At 40.9% G+C, this 19,848-nt stretch overlaps 1 protein-coding gene across 4 annotated transcripts in view; it reads right to left on the bottom strand.

The window, feature by feature from the left end:
- Positions 1 to 19,848, bottom strand: part of LOC143212132 (uncharacterized) — a 272,339-nt gene that overhangs the window by 174,004 nt on the left and 78,487 nt on the right. For all 4 annotated transcript variants that reach the window (XM_076430549.1, XM_076430548.1, XM_076430550.1 and 1 more), the window contains exon 2: positions 16,867 to 16,952. The gene's annotated coding sequence lies outside the window, so the exon portion shown is untranslated. The remainder of the gene's footprint in view (positions 1 to 16,866; positions 16,953 to 19,848) is intronic.

Below are 19,848 nucleotides of genomic sequence, written 5' to 3' on the forward strand. Positions count from 1 at the left end.
GTCCATCTAGAATTAGACATTTTACCACTGTGCGCCGGTCGATGTGTTAAATTGAACACTTGATTAACGTTTAAAAATGTTTCACCATTTTCCACGGTGATTCCGTCAGCATGGGATTAACTTGTTGGAGCCGGGCGAGCTCCTGACCAATTTCTGACGTATTCACCGAGCATCCCATTATCGTTATCGATGTAACGATGATCCGTAACGAACATCAGAGTCTCGCGTTTAACGAAATAATGAACCCAGTGACCGTCTGCGCATAGGGCTGGTTGCGAATATATCATTTTGCAATAACAGCGATATAATTGGAACGCGATTCGTCATCATAAAATTAGCTCCGGTCCGGCTGAGAGAGCTGCGCGAGCGTGAAATCAATGATAGCCGTGGTAGAGAGTGTGTGTGTGAGAGAGAGAGAGAGAGAGATCGTTGATGGCCGACGTGGACGCCGGAATTATCGTGATCGTCATCGTGCCGAATAATACGGGAATCGATCCAGTTGCACGGGGCACAAGCAACGATGACCCCGTGTGTGCCAGGGGTCGTCCTTTGACACGATGCTTATCGCGTGCCGCGTGATTGACGTGTCAGGTCAACCGTTTCTACTTCGATTTCATGTTACCACTCTATCACTCCCGGCCAAATAGGCTTTGTCACCGGCACACCTGCCTACACGCGCGTTATTTACGCCTCCTTGCCCAGAGTCCGGTCATTAAGAATTTTCGGGCCGGTGTGCGCGACGCTTTGTGATCTACAACCCGCCCCCAAGAAAAACATTTCACCTCCCGACCACCGATCGATTCGAAATTTCACTCTGCGCTCGTCCGAAAGGAAAGTTTCGAAAGGAAAAGTGGCGATCTTCGAACTGGTGTAACTCCGCGAAAAAGAATCGCACGGTGTTCTACCTGAGCTCATTTCTAAGGGCATAGACTCTACTTTAATATCGCCCAATTGATTCTTTTTTTTCTGGAAAGTTTCTCATGCTGACACGTGGAGTTGAACGTTGAAGTTGAGGTTGCAAAATGTGGGTCGATATCTGAACCGCAGTATCTTGGTTTAAAAAAATCGTACGGTGTTCTACCGCATCTCATTTTAAAGGATACATGCTCTACCTTTTCATCCCTAAATTTATTCCTCTCGAAGACTTTGTTAAAAAAAGTCGTGCAACATGCTACCTCGGTGCATATTAAAGTGCGGAACTTCTACTTTTGTGTAGTTTAATTAAAATTTTCTGCATCACTTCATACTTTAGAATGTTCCGAGCCCCGCACAGTGCTTTGCGCGGAATTTCAAGAATTTTTCAAAATAACATTCAGCTTCAGCTCTCCACTTGATTATTACAAAGTACAAAGTGCCTTTGAAACAGGGACTTTGTTACAGGATTTCAAAGATTGACCATTTTCCGATCAAAATATAGTGGTGTGATGTATAATAATTCTTCAATTTTATACGGAATAGAGTATGTCCAATGAATGATCAAACGGGTCAGAAATGACACGAGTAATCGAATAAAAGAGAGAGAGAGAGAGAGAGAGAGAGAGAGAGAAGGCGAGTAATTTGAATTTGGAAATGGTGATCAAATCTTGTTAACAACGTAGCAATATGTTGTTTTGTTTGATGCTACATGATCATATTAAATAAATTTCTCGCTACATTATTGTTCGGTTTAATTGCCGTTTGCGGCTCTATATTTGGTTGGTGATGCGTGAGCAATAATTTAGTGGGACAAGCTTTTCAAATGTTTACGTTTGTTTGATGTACCACCAATTCGATAGCCACAAACACCAGAAATTCTCTTTTCCCCTTATAACTTAAATTCCTCGCTCAGCGCACCAAAATCCATGAGGGTTGCATTATTATGCGCACCAAAATTTTTTGGGCTCGCTTCCTTCGGCGCAGAAAATATGCAATATTCGCATTCTTCAGCGCCCCAAAATTTTTAAAATTTACATCATTAAGCGCACCAAGATTTGAAAAATTTGAATCTTTCGGCGCAGAAAAATCTACAATATTAGCATTCTTCAGCGCCCCAAAATTTTAAAAATTTGCATCATTAAGCGCACCAAGATTAGAAAAATTTGAATCTTTCGGCGCAGAAAAATCTGCAATATTAGCATTCTTCAGCGCCCCAAAATTTTAAAAATTTGCATCATTAAGCGCACCAAGATTAGAAAAATTTGAATCTTTCGGCGCAGAAAAATCTGCAATATTAGCATTCTTCAGCGTCCTAAAATTTGCAAGGCTCGCATAGTTCAGAGCCCCAAAATTGACAAAGTTCGCATCTTTAAGCGCACTGTGCGAAGACTGAAAACTAGATTCCAGTTCTTCCGGGGCGAATTAGTCGTTCGAGGAGCATGGTCGAGCAAGGCAGAAGCGGCGTTTGCAAATAACAATGGAGGGCGCGCGAGTTTAACAGGGCGTAACGAGGCCGGGCCGCGAAAACCGCAGGAACACTCGGCACGCGCTACCGATGATTACGGTGCGGACTGCGGACGAGCAGAAAACGGACACCGGAAAATATAAGGCTGTCAGTCGCAAGCGTTTAGCCCGGGCGAGCACGTGGCTCTACTTTACTCTGCTATGCTATGCTCTGTTCTAGTCGCCCTTCTGGAACGCAAGATCTCGACACGGTAATCCCGGCGATCTAAGAAACAACGTTCCGCTCCGCGGAGCAGTATGATTAACTTCGGAACCGGTGCTCACTGGCTGGAACTAATGCTTTCAGGGTATCGTTAGCCCACTGTGCGTCGCCTGCACTGCTACCCTCCTTTCGTTTTAATTCGATCCGCCCAATACTTTTATTAAATTCTCACGCGACCTAAAAAAGGCGGCAAAAAGGGTTCAACTTGAAGTTGAACAACTGCACCAAAAAAAAAATCGCAGAGCAATAAATGAATAATGATTTTAAACAGGATAATTGTCGCTTTCAGCTGGTGCAAGTGGAACTTCGATAAAAAAATTTTCTCGCCCGAGGTAAATTTACAAAATTGAATTTTAAGTGTGATGGCGGTCCTAACCAGAATATTTCGTAGGTGAGTAACATTTGCTCAATAAAACAGATTTCCGGAGTTTCTTGAGTTTCAGTTTATGAGATAAATTCAGTGTTTACTTCTCGTGCAACATGATTGATAAAAAATTTTATAAAACAAAATTAAACCGACTTCAAAAAAATGCACTAAAAAGTATGAAATAATTTACATTTAATTTATGTGAATACACACGAACTTAAATGCAATACAATCTTGTCGGAGGTGGCGAAAAATTGAAAATTTTCCAAATGACAGATGTTGCTGATTATGATTTCATTGGAATATGGTGAACTTAGCAATCAGTAGGTGAGAAGAGAAGATACATTAGTATGTGAAAGCATGTAGAAGAATTTAAGGATTTTCGTAATTTCCAGTGTCGACAATTTTCATATGTGGGTTAAAAATGTGAGAGTGGCTGATCCACCGGACATGACATAATAATTGCTAACGATTCAGCAAACATTTTGTTCAAATAATCCGACGTTTCTCAACTGGATCTGATCCTTCAAGTACCGAGAACAATCCTACCAAGTAGTTTTTAACGATTCTCAATATTTACGTAGTCGGGACAAAAACAGGCGTAAGTTGCGCAACTCGGGGTTCCGCATTCTACGGAAGCGCATTTCAGCTGGAGACGCGCAGTATTTCACGGAGCATTGTCCGGGACAGTGTCTGGAATCGTCGCGGCATTGTTTCGGAAGCATAGTTTCGAGTTTCGCGAAGCTCCGGGGCAGCGGAATAATTGTTGTTTAACAATTTAACGCTCGAGGGTCGGTATGATTCCGCGGTGGGAACGTTGCTCGATCGTGAGCGAGGGGTTGTGTACGAGAAAACGGTGGAAAGGGAGAGGTGGTTCGATTTACAATTGCTTGGAAGGCACCGCGACACAGGGATAGCAACTAGCGAATTTTACCGCGATGACCGCAGACACGGCCGGCACACGATTCCGTTAGCGTTGCGGCCGCGCGGACAGCGGGAATGGACAGACAGCTGAAAATATATGCCGGCGGCTGTCGGTGGCAACGGTTCAAGCTGGCTAGGATCTTCTACGCCGGATGTACCGCGGTCGTGAACTCCAAATTTTCGTTAACACGGACACGTAATTCCTCCCCGATGTCGGTTTCCGCTGTCATGTGTAGCTTCCGTCGCGTCTCACAGGAGCCCGAACGATCTGAGCGAGCTCTTTGTGATAGTGATCGCCTAGATCAATATGACTTGATATTTAGAAACCGTCCACCTTCCTGTTCAAGATCACGTTGAGTTCATTACTGTGCGATTTTTCTTCACCGAGTTATTCATCTTCGATCCCAACGCAAAATGTGCATTCCAGAAATTCGACAGATTTTTCTAAATGTTTCCTGTAATCTGGAAACAATTCTAAATCGCATAAGGACATTTTCGACCAGGTTCTACGTGGATATTTAGAAATTGTAAACCTTCCTGTTCAAGATCACGTTGAGTTCATTACTGTGCGATTTTTTTTCTCCGAGTTATTCAACTTTGATCCCATCGCAAAATGTAGATATCAGAAATCCGAGACATTTTTCTAAATATTTCTTGTAATCTGAGGAGAATTCTAAATCGCATAGGAACATTTTTAACCAGGTTCTACGTGGATATTTAAAGATCGTCCACCTTCCTGTTCAACATCACTTTGGGTTTATTACTGTGCGAGCGCAAAACGTGGATGTCAGAAATTTGAGACATTTTCCAACGATTCTAAATCGCATGGGGACATTTTCAACCAGGCTCTACACGGATCGATGATCTTCGTTCAGTTGGAAAAACGATCGAGCAAGAGGTACGAGAGGGATTGCACGGACGACACGATCGGATTACATTTCGGTGATTCGCGTCAAGTTGTTGTAGAACGACAACCAGCGACGACAACGTCGTTCTTCTCAAGATCGATGGCGTTTCATCGGCACCACCTGGATCCTGTTTCGAGAGGTGTCGCGGCATCATTAACGGTCTATGGATTTATGCGCGGTGTGTGTTGTCGTTGTTGCGTGCGCGGGTCTACCGATCAAGGGCCCCTGTTATCCTGTTGGACATCACGCTCGTGTACCTTGCCATTTAGTGCCTAATTTCGAACACTTGGCGCGACAACGAATATGTCGGACGACGTTGATTGTCCGACGTCCCATTTACACCTCTCGCGTGATGTCCGCGTTTTAAACCTCAATCCTGTGTCGACAGTACGTCACTACTACGTTGCTAATGCAAGTATGGAACAAATGTTTCTACACATTTCATTTTCAGACGAGAATTTTTTCGAATATTCATATCCTCTTGGATCAAAGTCTCGGATGATGGGAGTAAAATAAAAATGTGTACTTTTTGTTTTTCTTAGCTCTTCCTTGAAGTCTCGGGAACATTTCTAGCAAGTGGTTTTGAACAATTCTCAATATTCTGCGAAGCAATACAATTTCTTTGAATAAATTGTGACGCGACTTCCACGGGAGATTTCTTTCTCCGCAGAATCGAGGCTAAGTCTCGAAGCCCCCGCAATTATTCTGTGCAACAATACATCTGCAGGCCAGCAGCAGGTTCCTCACGCAATGTCTTCCAGCAGGCCCCGCTAAAAGTTCATTTCGCCCCGTCCGAAATCCCCGTAATGGAATATGAAGCTGTTACGACGCCAGGAATCCTTACGAGCACGGAAAACCGCAGACAGCCCGTGTAACCCTTGTATCGGGTTCCATTTCTCTCTGTAGCCGATTTTATGGCGGCGTAATGGGACTACGTTTAACTCTCCACTGGTCTTTTCCTCGGAGAGAGGAATAGAACGAGAGAAAAATGAATTTCGTTAATCTTTTAGGGAGCACGAAGGAGCTTTATTACGCCAGCCCCCGCGAACAATTAGGTAGCCGGAGGTTTGCCGCGTTGTCCGTAGAACTGGTATAACTCCATTTTCTAATTTTTTTTCGCTTCTATGTTAGCTATCTCGGAAAAATCGTGATTTTTCTCGAATCCCGGGGACATACAGTTGAAATACAGTCGACGTTTTATTAATTCTGTAGGAGAATCAACTGCGATGATAATTGGATAAAGCCTGGAGTGATTTAACGGGACAATCGATCTTATTTCTTGAGGCTCTCTAACGCTCTCTCTTTAATCCTCAGGATTTTCATTGCTGTCTGCTCGTTATCCCAGCGAAATCTGATTAATTGGCTGGGTTTCTGCGAATTTACCGAGGGAATTTCCGCGAAGCAAAAATTGTGAAATGTTCTCTCGGAAAGGAGAGGAAAATTGCGGATTTGATTTTCTGAATGGCAATACCGTTATCTCGAACCTCCTATTATCTCTACTGAAGAGACAATACAGTGAGTCCTCGACTTACGCGGGTTCTTAGAAGCGAATCGGAAAACCAATTCCGAACTGTGAAATTCGTTTTTTGATCGCCAGAACGGGAGCTTTGTCGGTACATCTCTGACAGAAGCAGAGATAGGTGTTGCTTGTGTACGGAGTAGGGCAATAATCAACTAATATTTAACAATCTCAAAACTTGTTGATGAGATAACTAAATGGCAAATACTTAGTCACAGCTCTAAGTAATCGTTAGCTATTGCTTATTAGTGAATTAGATTGATGATCAGTCGTCAATCTTTAGTCATCAGTCACTATTGTGCGATTAACATATTGTACATTAATATTATTAATTAGTTATCACTAACTAATCAAAATTTTGCTATGACTAACATTCAAAAAGACTATCAGTCATTTTTAAATGTTAGTTGATTATTGCCCTACTCTGCTTGTGTACAATATAATAAATATTGCATCAATTTTCCATGAACGTAGTTGGTTTATTTGAATTGCCCTTTCAAACGAGTATTAATCTTTCAGTTTCTCGATTTACGCGAAAAACGGTGGAACGAATTAACCGCGTAAGTCGAGGACTTACTGTAGTAATTCTTTCATCAATTTAATAAGAAAGCTCCTTCAGTCTGTAAATCACATAATCCGTCTTCCCCACGATTGAAATAACAGGTTCGCCTAAACGTTTCGTGTATCGTTCAGGAAACGACTCGGAGGTTGCCGGGGAATTTTTTCGCAGATGGCAAAATCAGCGACGTTAGCCTACTTTCTGGCTAAACGATCCGGTTTTCCCGGGCATTTCCGGTGGAAACGGATCGATAAGGTTTTCCCAGCGAGTTCTTTTTCCGGGGGTCGGTCGGCAAACTCTCAGATAAGATGTATGACGGCCGATACGTATCCGCGGGCCATGATTGATCGATGATTTAAATATTTGTAGATGCAGTGGCACAGGGAATAACCCGCCGCGCTTGCTCCCGCTATGCCAGGATGAATGATGCCCCGATGGGTTAGGCAAGCGTAGTCCTGGCGTTGCCATATGCTGCCAGCTTGTATTTCGTATAATAGGTACACATATTTAGCGAAATCTCGCGTAACTCTCTCCCCCTCTCTCTCTCTCCTTTCTCTCTCTCGGTAGGTAGTTCCATTTGTAGCCGGGAACAACAACCAGAATTTAGGAGCGAGCCCAACGAATTTGAACGACGCGACGCCGAACACAGCGCAATTTAAGAGCTTCGTAAATTTCGCGAGGCATCGCCCCGCTAATGCGGTTTTCTTAGCTGCGTTATGGCGGAAAAATTATGGCTCTTCAGTAGGAATGGGATCAAGTTCAATATGTACTCACGAATCCGAGTCAATTTCAATAACCAAATTTCATTTTATGGGATTCGATTACTATTTAAAAGCAACAATGTTTCAATGATTATATTTGAAAAGTATTCATTTTATACAAACTGATATCGAACCTCGGAATTAGTAATTACAAGTTTCGAAAAGATACTTATAAGTACTTCGATGTTGAAAGGAATCGAATCTTTCACAAGTAATACTAGAATCTTGAAAATCAGAACTGCATACAGTAGGTTTTAAGCACTTTCTTTATTAAATTCGTAACTATTTAAGATTAATAGATCCGATAGATTATGAAAGTATAGTTATAAATGTTAAATTAAATTATGCATGAGAGGACAACATAATTGATTTTAAAGGTAAAAAGAATAATGATTAGAAAAACTAGAGAATTCCCGGTACGATATTCATAAAAGTTTCGAATCTATTCGCACAAGATTCGAATATACATTTGTATAAAAGGACCTCGGTCCGTATATAAAAATAATAATAATAATAATAATAATCATATACTTGCAAGTATTATTTCCGTTTACCAAAGTACTTGTAAAAGGTTCGAAACTGTCTGGCATAGGTTCGAGTATACTTAGGAGTACTATTTCTGTTTTCGAAGTACTTATAGAGAACATGTTTCTTCCATCGATCGTATTTGCTGTTAATAAATGTATAAATATCTTTAGTAGAGCACGTACTATAATAGGAGCCGCACAAAGTAGAAATAAAACCAATCTTGTCATTTTTATAAATTTATACAATAAATTTTTTCTATAAATTTATACCACCCATTTCATTTCTAGTTCTACAGTTTTAGCCATCTCATTTTTATTCGCGATTTGAAATATTTTCCCGGGCACGCCGACTATATTTTATATAAATCACCGTTCGCTGTTCCGGGAAAACCCTCCATTTTCTAGTCGTTAATTTATTAGCCAAAAGAAACAAGCTCCCGACATGGGAATTCAATTTACTTGCTCGATCATTTTTACACATTTCTCGCGCGCCGGTTTCTAATTACTTTGCCAATAGCAATGTAGATGTGCGCATACATCTATAGGTGCAGAATGAACCGGATAGTCGGATGTTTGATCGAAATCAAAATTTTCGACGAGTCAATTACGTTCGCTTTTAATTAAACTCGCATAGAAATTTATTATCTACAGAATCGCCAGGCGAAGAGCTTAAAATCGTTGAATTCTGGGCGCGGTAACATTGCTCGGAATTTCGGGATCGATCTACAGAGTGTCCAACAAATTTCTGCCAAAATGTTCAATACAAAAAGTATAACTAAACTGTCCATTCAATATTAATGCTCGCTATTGAATTCGTCAACCCCTTGCCGTAACATTTTCTGTAGAGTTAGAGTGATTAAAACGTCTTTATTCCCAAAAATGGTATATTTTTGCTATGGCTACATTTATTTTAATGCTTAAATATTGATTACTAGACTGCGAATCTTTATGCAAAATAAAAAATGTTCGCATTGATTGCAGGGCACAGGAGCCAAATAAAAATTTCTTTCTTCTTTTAATTATCTTATTAAGGTGAAACTAATACACTGGTGGCCTTAAATCTTTTTAATATGTCCACTGTCTTAAATTGTACGTACCCATTTTTGTCATGAATGCATAAAATCCGCAGTCTATTGATTACAAACGAATCAAATTTTATTTCACTTAACAAGGAAGGTGTAACACTCGTTTTTTTTTAACCAGGTCGGGACCTGTTTCTTTATCATGGCGATTTTCAAAAGTTTCCTAGAGCTATAGCGCTCTCTACACTTTTAAGTTTGAGTGTTGCCGTTTCTATCATGAGAGTGGAATTTAGTCAGAACTCCCTTAAGAAATTTTTTTTTATAATAAGACAATTTTTAAACAACTTGTTAACGCTATTTGAGCTGTAATAATAGCTACATCAACTGGAAGGAAGGTGTAACACTCGTATTTGTTAGACTTTGTTTAAAATCTTCATCGCGAGTGTGACTCGTTAAAATACGGCAAGGGGTTAATAGTGAACCTGCTGTAACATTATCCATTTTCCATTCGATTCTCAGCAAGAACATTAGGGTCTGTAGATATTTATGGGACACCCGGTGTGCAAAACGACTTGCAGGGTCCTCCGAATCCGCGGCCGGAATTTCGGGCGTGGTTTTGGCGAAATTGATCATAGAACAGGCGTCGAGGAGTCGATAGTTGCGCGACGTTCGTTCGCCTTTGAGGTATATATACGTCATCGAGACGGGATAATTATTTTAATGCGCGAAACGAGCGTATCGGTAGAAGCATATGGTAAATGGCAGCGTGTATCGACAACCCGCTTACAGTCAGTTAATTGTGCTCGTGCATAATTTGAGACCTTCGCTCCTGACGATGTCTCTCCCTCTCTCTCGCACATTCTCCCTCCGTCCCTCTCTCTTTCTCTCGTCTCTCTGTGTAGAGTGTAGAGCACTGTGTACGTAGATTCGCGTCAGCAATTGCAATTGGAGGACGACTACCGGTCCAACGCTAGCTTCCAATTGGACTTCGATCGGCTCGCGTAACCTACTTGACCACTGGGCCCTGATTAAATAATTAAACGACGCGCATTTCGCCCCATTGTTTTCCTTTTTACGCTCGATCGGCTCCTTCGTCCCCGATATAACTTCATCAGAAAGTACGTATTCTCTCGTATTTCAATATTTAAAATCCGCCTCTCGTTTCATTGAATTAAACTCTTAATGTAACGTGGCTATTGTTCGTTTTGTTCGCGAACATTGCGTATTCATAATGTAGCATGCGCGTCGCTCGATTTATCCGGATACCTTGCCGTTTTTCAGCATGTTTATTTATTTACAATCGTATTGAAAAACGACAGAGAGAATTTGTTCATTCACTTAACGCGACAGTGTATTTTTCAGTTCTTCACGGTACGTGGAATCTCTCGTAGAAATGTTTCAATATTTTTCGCGCGTTTCTTCTTCCAAAGCTGGAAACTCGGAGCAGGGAATATTAGGTATTTCGAAGTTTGAGCCCCGTCAAAGATCAAGCTGAACAGCAAATAATTACCAACTGCAAAATACGTTCCACTTAACTTTCGGTGGGCGACGACGTACGATTAACGGGGAACGTAGTGACTAACAGCTGCGCGATATTTTCTACGACATTCTAATTTACTGCTGTGCGTAAAAGTTCCGACACCGTGGGAACATGAATCAATGAAGCCAAAGCAGCCATTCGCGACTGCGAAGTGCGAACTCGATATCAAATATCTATTAAACAGCTGGTGCGGTGCTGCAGTCCTGCAGCTGATCATCGCTGCAATTATTCAGGGTAAATCTCGCCTGTATTCGTCAAGCAGTAGATCTATTAATGTTTAGTATATAGAACGGATTTCATGTATTTATAACAAAAATGAGTAGGCGCAATTTAAAACAATAAATACATAACAAGAACTTGGAAATACTGTTACATTTCTCACGTCCTGTGGTTCAGCCGTTAATAATAATTGATAAAATCAATCATGCATAATTCATGACATATATTTTCTGAGTTTCTTTTTAATCACTTTCTTCTTAACCGTGTACATTGCATCTTTTATCATCCTCTTTGCTGTATCATATTACTCTGCGCATCTCATAGATCGAGGAACAATCCATCGCTCATCGATTATTCTGAAAAATCTTCACGTTCTTCAGTGATGAACAGGCTTCAACGAATATTAGATCACAATTTATATTTGAAAATGACTGAATCATTTAATAAAATAAATTTCGCTACATTTTTAATTCGTTCAATGAAGATTTAAATTCAAAATGACATAACATACGATAGCTCGACATTCATTATCAATTATAATATTTCATATTTTATTTCTCGTACATCATTATTACAACAAGTATAAAAAGAAATTCAGAACATATATGTCATTAATTATACATGATTGATTTTATCGATTATTATTAACGGCTGAACCACTGGACGTGACAAATTATGTTCATTTTTATTCAATTTTGTATTCGACTCCAGTTTCTTGATATTACAGCAGAACACTTTTATTTTGCATAAATATCCGCTGTCTAGTTAGGCATTAACATTTTAATATTCCCTGCATCATTAGTTCAATGGTTTTATGTTATTTCGGAATGTTTACCGAGATTGCAATTTTCACGCGCCATTAACGTATTACAGCGATCCATTTTTCAAAGAGAAGATTTAGAATGCTCACGATAGGATAATACAAAAACGAAGAATAGAACATGCCGGGAAAATATGCAAATCCCCGGGCAAAGTATATTTTCATGACAACGCTCTTTATTTCCTACTTACTTCGTTATAAACTCTCTGCCGAAAAAAATTATCTTCATCGTTGTGCTGTACACGCGTTCACGTGCCGGGTAAATTAAAAATTAATAAGGGAGATTCTAAGGCAATATTACAACATATTCCTGGGACATGGTACACAATGATTTTGTTCGTTGGCTGCACACAACATTTTAATTGAGTCCTACAGACTTTTAATTGCCACTATACCCTTTCTATAAACCCACAATTTTTTTTTTTAATAAACCCTCCATCATCTTTACGCGCCCAACAAAATTATTCTACGGTCATAATAGACAAAATCCACGCCCCCTAGACGTCGAAACAAAAATCTGAATTGCAGAATAAATAGCAATTCGAGAATTGAAAGGGGAATGAAGAAACGAAACAGAAGAAGCGCAAATTACCATTCGTTCAGAGGGAGAAAAAGAGAGAGGGTGAAAGGGTCGACAGGACTCGTAGGATAATAAATGAAGACGATGTTTTGCAGGGTCGGGGGCATCGACACGACTACGTCGGGAGAAGCGACGAAGAACAATGTCCGAGCAGAGGCGTAATTAGCTCGGGAATTTATTGCTCGGAATGGTTCGGTCCGTTCGAGAAGAGAGGGCTAAGAGGCGAGGGAGAGGACGAAGGGACAAGGGCAAACAGAACGAGATAATTTATTCGATCGATGGCCCGACTGCGGCCTCCGCGACAATAACGCTGCACAGGGTGCATCGGCTGCATCGGTACATCGCGTTGCAATAGTATCGGGTCGCATCGTTGCATCGCGTTGCAATTGTATCGAGTCGCATCGCTCGTCAGATCAATTCTAGCTTCTATCTCTGGCTACAGTCAGTCTCATAACTGATGGCGCACGCTTTCATCAGAATAACTTCTTTATAAATTTACTAGATGTACTGAATATTATGAGAAAGTTGTGTTTAGTAATCAAGAAACAGTGGAAGTTGCTTTTCACAACTTTTTCATCGAAGCGTGAACCATCAGTTATGAGACCGACTGTAGCCGTCCGTGTGCCTGTTCCTCTCTGTTCAAACATTTACGATTTTATGATTGAATTCGCACGGCGGATTCGTTCCGAGGCGTTGTATACCCGTTCGTTTGCGCGATCACGACTACCAGCCGCCATCGCGAATACATTATCCACCGGCTGGATCAAATTTCGATCGATCTCCCGTGCTTCCAGGCAAACGAAGTCTCAACAGATTGCCTGGTCGGCTATTGTATACGAATTACGGATCCGTGTAACTTGCACGACGGATTTAAGGGGTCCTGCGAATCCACGACCCTCCGCTTGCTTTACATCCGGTATTCGAGTCTTGTGCCTCCGGGCGATTACGTTCAGGTCAGTCTCATTTCATGCGAAACTAATTTCTCTGGTGTATAGAGGGCGGTACTTTTAACTAAGACCACCTAAAAATCTCAAAGTTGTAATGAAAACAATGTTTCAAGTAAATGTTATTTCTCGAGGGTCATTCTTCTTGAATCGCATATTTAAAGATACGACCTTGAAGTGACCTTGAACTCCAAAAATTAAAGTTTCAGGTAAAACCCTATCCACATGGTTTTTCCACGGCCCCACATTCAAAATTCTTTTGCAGCAGAGAGCGCAAACAAAGCATCTCTGCTAACAGCACATTATACGTGTAGCTCGGCGCAGAAGAGTCGCATCCCAAAGAAAGAATGAATTACCAAGCTCGAAGGAACAAGAAAGACTACTTTATTCGCCAGAACAAAAACAATCTCCGCACACGAACGTCCCACGGCAACATCCTACACGAACATCCCACACAATCGTCTGTGCTCAAAGACTCCCCTCGACGCAAGACAAAACACAATTCTCTGTGCTCCTCCTGCGATCGCCTCGAGTGAAAGCAGCAAGATAAAAATTCAGAGGACACATATCATAATTAACCACGGGATTTTTCTAAGCCACAAAGACCAGCTTCGGTCTTGCAATTACAATTACCGTAGCTCGCCATTCGCCTCTGCTTGGCGTTGCAATTTTCATGCGTGGCCACGCGGATTTTTCGTTCGTTTTTCTTTTTTCTTTTTTTTGCAAGAGTTGCAGGGACGTTAACAGAGGGAAATATGAATTCGTACGTGTAATACGCACATACGGGGACAGAAGGGTAGGGTGTAGTTTATTCATCGCGGACGGTGAAATTGCGGTAAAAATTAAACCGAGCGAAGAGAGTTTCCTCGGAAGGAGATATTGTCGCTGGAAAAACGCGAGGAGCTCGGCAGTCACGCGAGATTACGCCGTTTCCAGGGCTGGGATGTAATTTGATTCCCGTGGGTGCGTACTTCTTTCTCTCGTGCTCTCAGGAGGAGAGAGAGAGAGAGAGAGAGAGAGAGAGAGAGAGAGAGAGAAGGAGAGAGAAGGAGAAAGTGTGCTCGTCAACCCCGATTCCTGATAATCGCCGCGGCGCACGCGTCCCGCGAGCAATTTGTCGCGCGCGCGCCAGCCATCGCGGTTCATTTGAAATTTAAACGGCGAATTTAAATGCAAATTATTCGGCCCGCGAATGCACAGCTATATATCCTTTTTATATTTGCCGCTCAATCTACGCCCGCGCGATAAACACTCGAATAACGCCGGCCATCTAGATCCGCGTCGCGACCATAATTCCCGCGCGATAATTGCTCGATGCGATCGTCCACTCTTCCGGGAAGATAAAGGGGATCTCTCTCGATAAGAACACGTTCGGGGGATCACGGGCAGTTAGCGGGAACATTGGGAAACTGGGAAATTCGGAAAATATGATGAACGTTGTTAACGTTACATCGTTACATTAAGGTGGAGTGGGGTAAGTCCGCCATAGTTTTTGCGAAGTTGGACTTTAAATTGATGTATTTTCAGTCTGGTATGTAAAAACTTAACGTTCTTGGTATCAGACTCTTGCCACAGTTATAAGTGATGAACTAGTATTATGTAGGATTCTAATTTTGCTTGAAAATTATCATTTTGAAAGGATATTGTACAAAGTGTCAACTAGGACGCACTTGCCCCGAAAATGGGGCATGTCTCTGAGAGTTAAAAATGCTTTCGAACCATGTTTCAAGTGCTACGGGGCAAGAGAAGAATGATTAACAAGCCTGCTCTAAACTGCTTCTTATTGCATTAAATTATATTGTTTAGTTTTATGGTTATCCATTTTTAAACAAACATGTACTTTCATGCTGAAATATGAAAGTGGATTCAGTGGTATTAAAACAAAGTTTAAAAATGCTTTCGAACCTTTCATGTGCTACGGGGCAAGAGAAGAATTATTGTCAAGCCTGCTACAAAATGCTTTTTATTGCATTAAATATATTTTTTAGTTTTATAGTTACCCATACAGTACGGACTTACCCCACCGTTATAGTACGGACTTGCCCCGTGTAGTGATATTTACGGGGCAAGTGCATCTTAGTGTTTTTCTCAATAAATTTTAAAAAATACAATAAAAACGGCTTATTTAATGTAAACCTACATCAATATTTCTTGTACTTATCTAAAATAACAACACAGAATATATTAAAAACTTGTAAACTATTACACGTTCAGGGTAACCTCAAAGTTGTACGTGTACCTCGCACGTGACCGTTTGGCATTGGTTGATTTAACCGAGGAAAACACCTTTATTCTTGGGCAACATCTATGTAGAATAGTTCATACTAACTTATACTACATTGATGCATACAAGCTGGAGAAATTTCGTTCATATTACAATAAAATAACCAATTAACGGACTTGCCCCACTCCACCTTATTACAAAAGTTATATTAGGCGTCTGTGCACCTCGATGTGTACCGTAAAAAATTACTTTGAGAAAAGATTTTTTTAATCGTGAAATGCTGACGCTAAAATACTGCAATTTCAGAGTCGAAAAGCTTTTTTTACTGCGACCTTAAATTACCGGGATAATTAAGTATTCCCATTTAAGTGTCCCACCCACTTTATTGCCGAATTTATAGTCTTGAATAAGAGGCTATGAAAAACAACTGGAAAATTATACAGGAAATACTGCATATAAACTTGTTTGCTTCTTATCTTCATATTTAATACGTACTCGTTCGATTAATATTGTGCAATAATTGTTTGGAAAGTCTGAAGAATTAATAACCAAACGAGAACGTGCTGGTCTGATTAAAACCATGGGTCATGTATTTACTTTACTCGGAAGAAAATCTGAATTTCCCAAATGTAAATGCTAGAATAAATCTTCGAACTTTTACATAATACATTAAATTAACACGTGTAGCAGGAGGCTACTAAAATTGCAAGCCAGAGGCGACTAAAATTGCAGCTGTTAATCTACATTTATTTAAGACCGTCTCCCCAGTCTACTTTACGTCGCACGTTCCGAAAGAACTTTCTTTCATTTTAAGGAGGATTTCATCATATAAAACAGACTACCTAGCGAGAATATAAAATGTCAGGGCTCTTAATAAAATAACTTCGAACAAGAAAAAAAATCCACGTTCCGTAAAATTGAACCTTCCAAACAGACGGAAAAAAAATAATAAAACTCTCTGCTCGCTGAAATAAAATACAAATAAAAGAGCAAAACCCAAACGAATCCACTAAAAACCAGAAGCAATAAACCACATTTATGTTCTACCATAAATCGCAAATATTAAAAGAAATAACAAACTCCGATATTGTAAACTGTATATTAATAAACGAAGGAGACGATATATTTTTAACAATATTTTTTAAACGACCAAGAGCTCTGTCGTTGACATTTCCACCAAACTGTTTAATATTACGTGCTGTTTTAAAATAATTGTCTTCGTTTTGCGTTCGAATTTTTCTCCCGTTGTCGAGAGATCGATAATCTCCGGTGAGATGTTTTAATGGGTTTTTCAATTAGAAAATTACTCACCGATCGACGACGTTGCGAAAGAGAATTCTGTTGAAATGTTGAAGGAAATCCAAATAACTTCCCACTCGACGCACTCATCCAATCATCTGCAACAAAGAACGAGCTCTTTCAGTTCCGGACAACAGACAAATGGAAATGGAAAGATGGAGTAGCGTAAAGACACCGGGAAACAAAGTATAGTGCGCTGCAATTTAACAGTTCTATTTATCCACTTGTAACGAAGTACCATCGGTCACGAACGAACGCTTCAATATTTCCGGTTATGCGAGCCGCAAGCATGCCATCCGTGCCTGTAATAAAAACTTTTAAGCATCGGAAACGTTATAGTTGTAAAGAAGGATCCTACGTTTATATTTCGAAGCAGGTCACGTCGATCCACATTTATTCAATAAGAGGATGAAGATAATTACATATTCGTTATTATGAATTTTAAATTGGTTCGCCCATAGATTGCATAAAATTTGCAACTTCACCGCGCGCGTTTCCGATTGATAATTAAATGTATAATTATTATACTTTTCCGGTATTAATTAATAATTTAATGATCGCTGCCTGCGAAATAATTCGGACAAATGCGATGATAAAATATTGCGTATAAGAGATTAATTAACCAACCCGTTGAAAGCGGGATTTATCGATAATAATGTGACCGAACGCAACTGACCGAGGGGGTTGTAATGATCATTGGACCTCGGGTGCACTAATATGGCCTCGGGACACTGTAATCTTGGAGACTCGGCCAGCTGTCACCTATTTGACACAATATTATTACTATACCGTTGCAATGTTATTACAGCTTGATCCTGCATTATTATTTTCCGCTGATAAGCTTTACCCCTCACTATAACAATCTTCCGTTCGTGTCTTTATGTAATCCTCTCGGCTGGACGGCGGATTTCATGCAATCTCGACAAAAATGTTTAAACTCGTTTAACCCTTGTGTAGTAAACCCATTTACTGTATTTCTTTCAACAATTTGTTAATGTTCCTCGAAAAAATAAAAGGAAACTATAATGAATAATGAAAAGAAGAATGAAATTTTTATTTGGCTCCTGTGTCTTGCAATCAATGCAAACAATTTTTATTTTGCATGATGATCCGCAGTCTATTGATTCAATCAATCATTCGATCAATCAACGAATCAAATTTTATTACATCAAAATGAAACGCGTAACATTCATATTTGTTAAAAACCTTCATCACGAGTCTGGCTCGTCAAAGTACATTTTAATACATTTTAGTTGACTACGTAAGAGTTAATCATTGTGTTCTAAAGTGCACGGAATCTAAATTTCTGAAACGGCCTGAAAAACATTTTTAACAAAGCCGTACAAGCAGACTAATATCTTTGAGCTGCCGTCGGAGTCAGCAGAGCGTGCGACACTGGCCGGGCGCAATTATTTAAGAAAGCAACCATGATCTCCCCCGGCCATGATCCTCTCGCGGAACGTTTTCAGAGTCGACAGTGCTCAATTATACAGGTCCCCGCGACGCTGCCATTCGCTCTCGCCCTCTTCGGAATTACCATTTAAAGCCCCCCCTGGAACGAGTTCCGGGACGTCAGCGGAACATCCGCAGAGACAAAAGGGATTACGCGTGTTCCCCTGGCCCGTGGATATGTGCAATGTGCATGCACGCCTTTTCCGTGCGAGGACGAAAGAGAGGCGAGCTTCTCGCACACCAGGGGAACAAGCCTTTATGCGCGTTGCAATCGATTGCAGGTTGCAGAACGTCCAGAGAGCGGTGCAGGGCTTAACGCGCTCCCTGGTGAACACATCCCTTTCCGAGGGGACCAGAGTGCACCCGACAAAATACGTGGTCTCTGTCCGGAAAGTATCCGACCTTGTGCTGTAACGGGTGGAAGTATCAATCCTGGTTGATATTAATGGCGTCCCCTTCAATGTATTGTCCGTTAGAAGCGACAAATTTCTTCCAGCGATCCTTCCATTTACGGAAACACCCCTTGCCGTACCCCGAGCCAGATTCGTGATGAAGATTTTTAACAAAGTCTAACAAATATGAATGTTACGCGTTTCATTTTAGATGAAATAAAATTTGATTCGTTTGTAATCAATGTTTAAGCATTGAAATAAATGTAGCCATACAAAAAATATACAGTTTCTTTTTTCTTTACGACATTTTTGTGTTACCTATCCTTGGGTTCTGTTACAGTCCCTCATCTTTATTTTATCTTTGCACATCATTATCTTGTACATCAAGAGATGATTAAATGTATAAATTCGCACAAAGGGGTAACAATCCTCCACTACGAGGGTGAAATAGATACGTCAGAGGCAAGGTACTGCAAGCAATCGAACCCGCATTTCTTGCAGACGCGAGCAGAACCACGTACTGCAGCTCCGAGAACACCGAAGCGAGAAGATTAGCTACTCGCTGACGTCCTTGTGCGTTCACCCGCGAACCTCCTCTTTCTCCGGGATAGGGGAGCCGTCATTTCCCTGTCACAGTTGTCCCTTGACTCGTGACTCCCCCAATCCGGTCCCTATTGACGCTCGATGACGATCTTGCAAGAACTTGCAGTCTTCCGACGCCCTACCTTCCAGCGCATTGTCACTGCGGATTAATGGAAATATCCGAGGAGTCCTTCAAGCTTTGTTTGGCGACAATTCCGATTCAGATAAATGGAAAGGCTGAAGAATTATCGGACTCATCGATCTTCAAATCTATGGTAGATTAGTCACGTAAAAGTTTCTAATGATTTCGCGGACGTTTCGATTTGCAGCATTTTCGCGGGTGATATAGTACAGTGGAAATAAATGGGAATGAGAATAATTTACATACAAACACGTAGACTGATCTTGGTTTAGCACGGTATCCGCAGCAGATTCGAAAGTAGCTCAGAGCCAACCTGGCCGGAACAGTTTCGTTCGCGTTCGGCTGTTTGTGTCCGCGAGGAGCGTCGTCCCTCGTAAAGAATTCATCGCCAAACATCATGAATTTTTGACGGGGAGCAAGCGCAAC

Source organism: Lasioglossum baleicum, chromosome 9, assembly GCF_051020765.1.
Source record: "Lasioglossum baleicum chromosome 9, iyLasBale1, whole genome shotgun sequence".
In the NCBI taxonomy this organism is placed as follows: domain Eukaryota; kingdom Metazoa; phylum Arthropoda; class Insecta; order Hymenoptera; family Halictidae; genus Lasioglossum; species Lasioglossum baleicum.